Source organism: Rhinolophus ferrumequinum, chromosome 16 (genome assembly GCF_004115265.2).
Source record: "Rhinolophus ferrumequinum isolate MPI-CBG mRhiFer1 chromosome 16, mRhiFer1_v1.p, whole genome shotgun sequence".
NCBI lineage: Eukaryota > Metazoa > Chordata > Mammalia > Chiroptera > Rhinolophidae > Rhinolophus > Rhinolophus ferrumequinum.
This window is the reverse complement of record NC_046299.1, coordinates 44,060,961-44,071,576: the sequence shown is the minus strand read 5'-3', so window position 1 is coordinate 44,071,576 and position 10,616 is coordinate 44,060,961.

Here is a 10,616-nt window from a genome sequence, read left to right as displayed (position 1 = left end):
AAGAACAGAAGAAACCTCCACAACTGGAACCAAATGAAACAGAGGTTACCAACCTATCAGAGACAGAGTTGAGAACACTGGTGATAAGAATGTTTAAGGTGCTTAGAGACGACATAAAGGAGGATATACAAATCATAATGAACAACCAGTTAGAACTAAAGAATACAATTACTGAAATAAAGAACTCACTTGAAGGAATTAACACCAGGTTAGATGAAGCAGAGGATCGAATCAGCGACTTAGAAGACATGTTAGCAGAGATCACCCAAACAGAACAACAGAAAGAAAAAAGAATAAAAAACAATGAGGATGGCTTAAGAGACCTCTGGGATAACATCAAGTGCAACAACATGCGCTTCATAGGAATACCAGAAGGTGAAGAGAGGAAGCAACAGGTTGAGAACATATTTGAAGTAATAATGTCTGAAAACTTCCCTAACCTGATGAAGGAAACCAACATACAAGCCCAGAAAGTGCAGAGAGTTCCAAACAGGATAAACCCAAACAGGTCCACACCAAGGCACATTATAGTTAAAATGGCAAAGGTTAAAGACAAAGAGAGAATCCTAAAAGCAGCAAGAGAAAGACAGAGGGTTACATACAAGGGAACTCCATAAGACTATCAAATGACTTTTCTACAGAAACTTTGAAGGCCAGGAGGGAGTGGCAGGAGATACTCAAAGGGATGGAAAACAAAGGCTTACAACCTAGATTGCTTTATCCAGCAAGGCTATCATTTAAAGTTGATGGAGAGATAAAGAGCTTCCCAGAAAAGAATAAGCTAAAGGAATTTATTACCACCAAGCCAGCATTGCAAGAAATACTAAAAGGACTTCTGTAAATAGAAGAAAGATGAAAACAATCTAACTACAAATTTAAAAATGGCAATAACTATGTGCTTATCAATAATCACTTTAAATGTAAACGGATTAAATGCTCCAATCAAGAGACATAGGGTGACTGAGTGGATAAGAAAGCAAGACCCTTGTATATGCTGTATACAAGAGACTCACCTCAGATCAAAAGACACACACAGACTGAAAGTGAAGGGTTGGAATAAGATATTTCATGCAAATGGAAATGAGAAAAAAGCTGCAGTTGCAATACTTATATCTGACAAAATAGACTTCAAAATGAAGAACATAGTAAAAGACAAAGATGGGCACTATATAATAATAAAGGGATCAATCCGACAAGAGGACATAACCCTAGTAAACATCTATGCACCCAACGTAGGAGCTAATATAAAACAGCTAAATATAAAACCTAAATATATAAACACATAGTGACTGACATAAAGACAGAGATCAACAGTAACACTATCATAGTAGGGGACTTCAACACACCTCTGACAACAAGGGACAGGTCTTCCAGACAGAAAATCAATATGGAAACAATAGCCTTAAATGACATATTGGACCACTTGGATTTAATCGATATTTTCAGAGCATTTCACCCCAGTGCTGCAGAATACACGTTCTTCTCAAGCGCACATGGAACATTTTCCAAGATAGACCATATGTTAGGCCACAAAACAAGTCTTGATAAATTTAAGAAAATTAAAATCATACCAATTGCCTTCTCTGACCACAGTGCTATGGAATTAGAAATGAACTACACGGAAAAAAAGTGGAAGACACACCAATTCATGGAGGCTGAAAAACATGTTACTAAATAATGAACGGGTCAACCAAGAGATCAAGGAAAAAATCAAAAGATATCTCGAGACAAACGAAAATGAAAACACCACGACCCAAAATCTATGGGATGCAGCGAAAGCAGTCCTAAGAGGGAAATTCATAGCAATGCAGGCCTACCTAAAGAAACAAGAAAAATCACTAATCAACAGTTTATCTTTACACTGAAGGGATCTGGAAAAGGAACAGCAAAATAAGCCCAAAGGGAGTACAAGGAAGGAGATAATAAAGATCAGAGAGGAAATAAATGAAATAGAAACCAGAAAAACAATACAAAAGATCAATGAATCCAAGAGTTGGTTCTTAGAGAAGATAAACAAAATCGACAAACCTTTAGCCAGACTCATTAAAAAAAAGAGAGAGAGGACCCAAATTAATAAAATCAGAAATGAAAGAGGAAAAGTGACAACAGACACCACAGAAATACAAAAAAATTTAAGAAAGTACTGTGAGCAACTATATGCCAACAAATTTGATAATCTGGAAGAAATGGACAATTTTCTAGAGGCATACAACCTTCCAAGGCTAACTCAAGAAGAAACAGAAAACCTGAATAGACTGATGACCACCAGGGAAATTGAATCAGTAATCAACAATCTCCCAACAAACAAAAGCCCTGGAACTGATGGCTTTATAGGTGAATTTCACAAAACGTTCAAAAAAGAATTATCACCTATTCTCCTCAAGCTCTTCCAAAAAATCCAGAAGGAGGGAAGGCTCCCAAACACTTTTTACGAAGCCACTATCACCCTGATCCCAAAATCAGACAAAGACACCACAAAAAAAGAAAACTACCGGCTGATATCTCTAATGAACATAGATGCAAAAATCCTCAATAAAGTATTAGTGAACAGAATTCAGCAATACATTAAAAAGATCATACACCATAATCAAGTGGGATTCATCCCTGGTATGCAAGGGTAGTTCAACATCCACAAATCAATTAATGTGATACACCACATTAACAAAAAGAAAAATAAAAATCACATGATCCTATCAATAGATGTAGAAAAAGCATTTGATAAAATGCAGCAGACATTTATGATAAAAACCCTTAAGAAAGTGGGAATAGAGGGATCATATCTCAACATAATAAAGGCCATATGTGATAAACCCACAGCTAACATCATACTCAATGGGGAAAAGCTAAAACCATTCCCCTAAAGATCAGGAACAAGGCAAGGTTGCCCACTTTCTCCACTTCCATTCAACATAGTGCTGGAAGTTCTAGCCACAGCAATCAGACAAGAAAAAGAAATAAAAGGCATCCACATTGGTAAGGAGGAAGTAAAATTGTCATTTTATGCAGATGACATGAAACTATATATAGAGAACCCTAAAGACTCCACCAAGAAACTATTAGAGCTGATAGATGAATTTAGTAAATAGCAGGATACAAAATTAATATTCAGAAATCAGTTGCATTTGTATATACCAATAATAAAACATCAGAAGGAGAAATGAAAGAAACAATCCCACTTAAAATTGCTTCAAAGATTATAAAATACCTGGGAATAAATTTAACCAAAGAAGTAAAAGATCTGCACTCAGAAAATTATAAGACACTGAAGAAAGAAATGAAAGAAGATACAAATAGATGGAAACACATACCATGTTCATGGATAGGAAGAATTAATATAGTTAAAATGTCCATACTGCCTAAGGCAATATACATATTCAACACAATTCCTATCAAACTATCCAACGACGCTTTTCACAGAAATAGAACATATAATCCTAAAATTTATATGGGACCATAAAAGACCCTGGATAGCCACAGCAATCTTGAGAAATAAGAACAAAGTGGGAGGTATAACAATACCTGACCTCAAATTATACTATAAGGCTACAGTAATCAAAACCGCATGGTACTGGCATGAAAACAGACACATAGATCAATGGAACAGAATATAGAGTCCAGAAATAAATCCATGCCTATATGGCCATTTAATCTACGACAATAGAAGCAAGAAGGTACGGTTGGTTAAAGACAGTCTATTCAATAAATGGTGCCGGGAAACCTGGGCAGACACATGCAAAAAAAATGAAGCTAGACCATCTCCTTACACCATATACAAAAATAAATTCAAAATGGCTTAAAGACTTAAATGTAAGATCTGAAACCATGAAATTCCTAGAAGAAAATATAGGAAGAAACTTCACAGACATTATCCAGAGTAAGATTTTTACTGATATATCCCCTTGCGCAAGGAAAGTAAGAGAAAAAATAAACATGTGGGATTACATCAAACTAAAATGTTTTTTCACAGCAAAGGAAACCATCAATAAAACAAAAAGGGATCCTACTGAATGGGAAAAGATATTTGCCAATGATATATCTGATAAGGGGTTAATATCACAAATTTATAAAAAAACTCACTCAACTGAACTCCAAAAAAAACAAACAACCCAATTAAAAAATGGGCAGAGGACATGAAGAGACATTTTTCTAAAAAGGACATACAGAGGGCAAACAGACATATGACAAAATGCTCGACCTCAGCAACCATCAGAGAAATGCAAATAAAAACCACAATGAGATACCACCTCACCCAGGTCAAAATGGCTATCATCAATAAATCAACAAACAACAAGTGCTGGCGCGGATGTGGAGAAAACGGAACCCTTGTGCACTGTTGGTGGGATTGCATATTAGTGCAGCCACTGGGGTAAACAGTATGGAGGTATCTCAAAAATCTGAAAATGGAACTATCTTATGATCCAGCAATTCCACTCCTAGGTATCTATCCGGAGAAATCCAAAACTCTAATTCAAAAAACTTTATGCACTCCTATGTTTATTGCAGCACTATACACAATAGCCAAGACATGGAAACAACCGAAATGCCCATCGGTAGATGACTGGATTAAGAAACTGTGGTACATTTATACAATGAAGTATTACGCAGCCATAAAGAAGAAAGAAATCTTACCGTTTGCAACAACATGGATGGACCTAGAGAACATTAAGTTAAGTGAAATAAGTCAGACAGAGAAAGACAAATACCATATGATCTCACTCATATGTGGAATCTAAAGAAAAGAATAAGTGAATGAACTAATCAGAAACAGTTTTGGAGACATAGAGGAAAAACTGAGGGTTGGAGGAGGGTGGGGATAAGGGGGAAGGTGAGGGGATTACAAAACAGTCAGTAACCACAAGATGGCCACAGGGTTTTGAAAATTAATTTGGGGAATGTAATCAATAATGTTGTAAAGATTTTGTAGGGTATCCGATGGACACTTCTCTCATTAGGGAGACCACCTCAGGGATGAGGTAGACGCCTGATCACTGCATTGTACACCTGAAGCTGAAGCTGAACAATAATGAATGTCAACTACAAGTTTATGTGCGTGTGTGTGTGTGTGTGTGTGTGTGTGTGTGTGTGTATACTTACAAGAAGCGGAGTACAGAATTAGCAATAGAGACAGTGGAGATGTAATGGCTGTGTGCGATGTCAGAGGGATAGTGGATGGGGGAGGGGGCTCACACAGTGTGGAGGATATAAATGATAAACGTCCAAGTATTACGTTGTCTTGTGCACCTGAAACTAATTTTTTAAAAAAAAGAATGTAAAGTATTTGTAAATTGGTGTTAGAAAGAAAGAGAAAGTTGGGGGGGGAGGGTGGAAGGGAGGGAAATTGCAATTAGCAACTCACACATATTATCCCTGAAACTACTTGCTACCCTCTGTGTTTCTTTTTGCTGTATCTGCTCTGCAAGATGGTCACCTTCCACTGTTCACTGAAGCCTCTACAGTGGAGACACAGAAACCAAGTGGCACCTGGAAACATAGTGGGGATCACAAGGGAAATTAATGTGAATTTCAAGCAATTCTGCTAATCATAACGCAGCTATGTTTCTCTTCCTGCTGATTTCTTAATTTAATTAGTAATGGAATAGAGATTTGGTTTATGAAATATTTTGATTTGTAGGAAAGATTTTACCAAACATGATGTTTTATCACACTTAGGTGTTTGGTGTTATAAAACTATGTAAAGTTCAGTTTCATTTTCCCCAAAGCACCTTGTTGGAAGAACAGTGTGTGTGTGTGTATGTGTATTTGTGTATCTGTGTGTGTGTGTGTGTTGTGTGTATGTGTGTGTGTGCACACTAAAATTAAAGTCATGTTGCCTTCTCAGAGTTTTTTATTATTTTAATCCCAAGTCATTTAGCATATTTGTTGATTTAGTAGATGCTCTGCTTATTCTTCAACTAAAATGTTTTAAGGTTGTTTTCTTATGCACTTAGTGCTTTCATTCAAAAACATTTCCTAAATGCTTCCTCTGAACCAGAGGCACCATCCTGAGGCTACAAACAGAATGACATAGCTCTGTGCCCAGTTTCTGTCCACACCTCACAGTCAGATGGGAGAGACCCACGAACATAACATAATTTGGTAATGTCTCGAAATACAAATAACTGAAAACCTGGATGATTTAGAAAAACCTCAAAAAATGAGGGATAATGAGGTTAATTTTTGAAGGATAAGGAATAGTTTAAAAATTTGCAATTAGAGAAGATTCATCTCTTTTTTTTTTTCTTTTCCATAGAGCTACTCTCACATGAATCTGCTTTACTTTTTAGTCCACTGTGAATTCATTTGATTTTCTTGTTTTCCCATGTCAACACAGGAACGGTTCTATATTGGTATACTGGCATGCTTTTGTGTCTTCGGGATTTAGTTTATTTCATTTTTATTTTGACTTCACTTTTCTTGAACACCATGTGGCTCCAATAAACAAATGCAATCCCTTAAGTGTTTCTGGCAGGTTTGGCGTTATTAAATCAAGTTATGGAAATGCCTTAAGACAAGTCATAAGCTTTTCTTTAAAAAGTTTCAGGCTTTCTAGGTTGAGCAAGAAAATGTTGTGAATAGGAGACATAATACAAGATTGATTTTATTTACTGTAAGGGGAAATGAAAACCGAGAAAATGACAATAAGTCTTTAAAACCTACAGAATGCTTACACTGAGTGCTTAACTAACGCTTAATATAAGTTAATGGAGATTTTAATAAATTTTAACTGCATAAGTACTTACTGCAGTAAATTCTTACTGCATAATTTAAAACAAATACATGTAAACAAAAAAAAAATGAGAAAACTTAAAAATCACCATAATCTCAATGCCCAGAGATAGCCACCATTAACATTTTGGAGTATGTTTTTCCAGACTTTTCTCTACACATCTACTTATTTACATAAATATATTTTAAATAAAGTATGTTCATGTAATGCAAAATGTTTTGTAACCTACTTTTCCATTTAATAATGGGTCATGAACATCTTTCACTATCAATTATATATTTCTGTGCCATCATTTTTAATATTTCCATTAGTTACCTAAACAATACAATAAAATACAGAATTTTGCGATTAGAAACCACACTTCAACAAATGTTATTATGGATACATCTTTGCATACAATCTCAATTATTTAATTGACCTAAATTGCTAGTAGAATTGTTCAGTCAAAAGATACATGCATCTATAAGAAATTTTCAAGCTATAATGCTCAATTTTTCTTCAGAAAAGTTGTAACAGCATAAATATTACATCAGTGGGATATAATAGTGCACACCTTTCTTTACATTTGCCATCACTGACTATTAACTATTTTTGTGTGTAATTTGCCAATCTTGAAGGCAACAACTATTTTCTGATTCTTATTTGCATTTCTTTTATCATTAGTGAACTTGAATGGGTTTGAGCTTTGTTTTTGTTTTTTTTTTAGCTTATTAGTTATATATTATTTTCTTTTGTGGGATATCTACTTATGTCCTTTGAAATGCCCTATGTAAAGTCATATAATTTTTTAAAAGATAATGTGTTTTATAAATTTCAGCAACAAATAGTGCCAAAGGGGTTAAATAGTCATGTTTATGTATACATTTTAGAGTTAATAAGATATTAAGTGGACCTTTTTGAATGATACTTTTTCTCATTGCTTCCTGAGCTACCAATGGGAGGTAAGAAGAGAAAGGGGGGTTGTTTTCTTCTTTATTTCCTTAACATTCATAATCTTGAAACTTTTGAAACTTTGAAATAAAGGCCAGTTATTTTGTAAAATGTCTTCAATCTGTGTTCATCTGACTTTTCCTCATAGACTTAGGTAATGTATCTTTGTCAGGACTACCACAGAAGTGATGCTATGTTTTTCTTGCATCTTTTCAGGTGGGCATGGTTTTGATCTTTCCTATTACTAATGATGCTAACTTGATTAAGACAGTGGCTGCCAGGTCTCTCAACTGAAAAGTTACTCCTTCAAAATTAATAAGTATTTGGTGATGAGGTACTTTCTGCCTATGTAAATATTATATACCTCACCCAATTATTATTTTACTTTATTTATTTGTGACTATGTGGACTCATGGATTCCTACTTCATTCAAGGGGTATGATTCATTATTATCATTATTTATTTAATTCTGAAATTGTCCCAGATTTAACCAGCAAATTAAATTTGGCTATTATTATATCCCCAACATACTTTGCTATTTCCTTACTTTCTTTGACAATAAGATGTTCCAGGCTCATTGTGTACTTTCTTGCCACCGCCTAGAATTATCTATTCCTCAATGAGAGTTAATTCCTTCTGCTGGAACATGGTCTTTAGAAAACAAAATTGGTAACTAAGTGTGCTCATTGCTGGTGAGATATTGCTACCAGACCGTCTCAGTGGACAGACCAAGTGAATAGATGTGGAACATGCATGTGAACACACACACACACACACACACACACACACATCTATGTATATTTCTACATCTATGTAAATTCATTGAAAACCACAAGTTCACATTGATACCTCCAATTTCAATCCAACACCACAGAATGTATGCTAGTTTTCTCCCTTTCCATATTTGTAACTCTTTTCCAACAGTGAGAAACTTGCTCCCCTTATCCTTATATATTTACTGTTTTTATCAACCCCCTTTATGTAATCTATCTTCCATAGTTGCCACCACCTTTTCCTCGTGTGAATGCCCTCATCACCCAATTCTGGCTGTTACCGAACTCAGGCTCCAACATCTCACAGTGGGATGCCCTTCCACATGGGTGCCCTGCCACATGGATGCCCTCCTCAGCCTGCTCAGTGACAGCCTCTCCAGTCTTCCCCACTCTGTGGACATCCTTCTCATCATTTTCAAGTTTCAATACAGCATGTCAGTCACCTTTCCTATGGATGCCCTTATTGCCTTACTTGGACTTTGACCCTCACACAGAGATGCCTTCCTCACCCAAATAAGGTGATAATACTGTGCCAGGCCACCCTTCACAGGGAAGACCTCCTCACCCAGCTTGAACCCAAAATCCTGGGCCACTCTGCCTCTTACAAGGACATCTTGCTTACCTTACTCATACTGTAGCACCTGGATGCCCTACGTGAGTCTGACATCATCACTGGGCTGCTCTCCTCCACAGACTTCCATTGGCACATTGTCAACACCACCTACCAGCATAGATACCTTCTTCACGTGGATTGGGCCCCTGGCCCCCAGGTGTAGACATTCATTTTTCTCGGCCCCTTTTTATTGATTTTGTATTGATTTTCTCATGGGGGGAAAAAAGAAAAGGAAAGAGAAAGAGGAAGATAAAAAGGAAGAATAATTGCATTTTAACAAAAGTAAATTTACAGAATTCTTACCCTGATGTTTTATCATTTATAAATTAACTTTCTCTTACATAGCGGAAATGTTCTTAATCAACAGAAACTTAACTTTATTTTTCCTTTTTAAAACAATGAGGTAGTTGAATATTAATACTGATCAAACCTTATATTCACTGTGGGTGGGAGAGGACTCTGAAGTAATTATCTATGCAGGGCAAGTAGATTACATCAAAAACAGATATTTTGTGCCTGGAGCCAATTTAGTAAATCTTTCTAAATTCTAACAAGTGTCTACATTATGCAATTATGCATATTTCTTAGCTTTTCTCTGGGTCACTGGACCCTTTTGAGAATCTAATGAAAACTATAGCTCTTCTCAGAAAAATGTACATACTGATTTAGACACACAATTTGCATTCAAATTCATAGTGCTCATTCTTCTCTACAGAGTATTTGATCTCCAGGTCAAGGACAGAAATAATTCTTTCATTAATGTCAATGTTTGCCTACATAAACACACCACCAGCATCCAATCTTTGCAGCCAGACCAACCTAGGCTTAACAGCAAGCTCTACCACCTACTTGATTTATAACTTTGGCTTTCACTCCTCTGAGCCTTGTGTATAAAATGGATATAACTACCTCTGGGCTAATGTGAGAATTTGCATTTATGTAGAAAACAGTGTCATACTCACAGGTGTTCCTTAGTATGAGCTAATTTTTACTATGTGACTATTTGGAACCATCTGAGTATTTACACACTGCTTCAGCTTCTCACTAATGCTTAGTGCCATCCTGGAGAAGAGGTTCTGAAAACCCAAGTTCATTTGGTTCCTATTCTTTGGTTCTGTTATGAAAACATATTTTCTTAGTGACAATTTTTGAGCTTAAAGGAACTATTAATAATAGTGCTACATATGTGTTAACTCTTCCATTTAAATCAGAGAATCCAACCTAAAATGACTTCAGAGGTCCTCTGTGAGAGGACCACAAGTCAGAAGAAATTGGTGAAGACACACTAAAAGTAGCAGTCCTTTCTCAGCTCTGAACCAGTGCCACAGGGGAGGAATGTGGGTGTTGGTTACTAGAGCACAGAAGTTAGAGAAGTCAGAAATTTGGGTTTTTATAAGAAATTTCCCAATTTTAACACACTGTGTGGTTCATATTGGTCTGTTTTTTGGATAAAAAGAAGGTAAAAGCATAACAACATGAAACTATATGTCAAGAATAGCAAAGACTTTTTTCATAATCATAAGTCTGTATAAATACTAAATAGTGAAAGCAGGACCTGAGAAAGCTCCTCAGC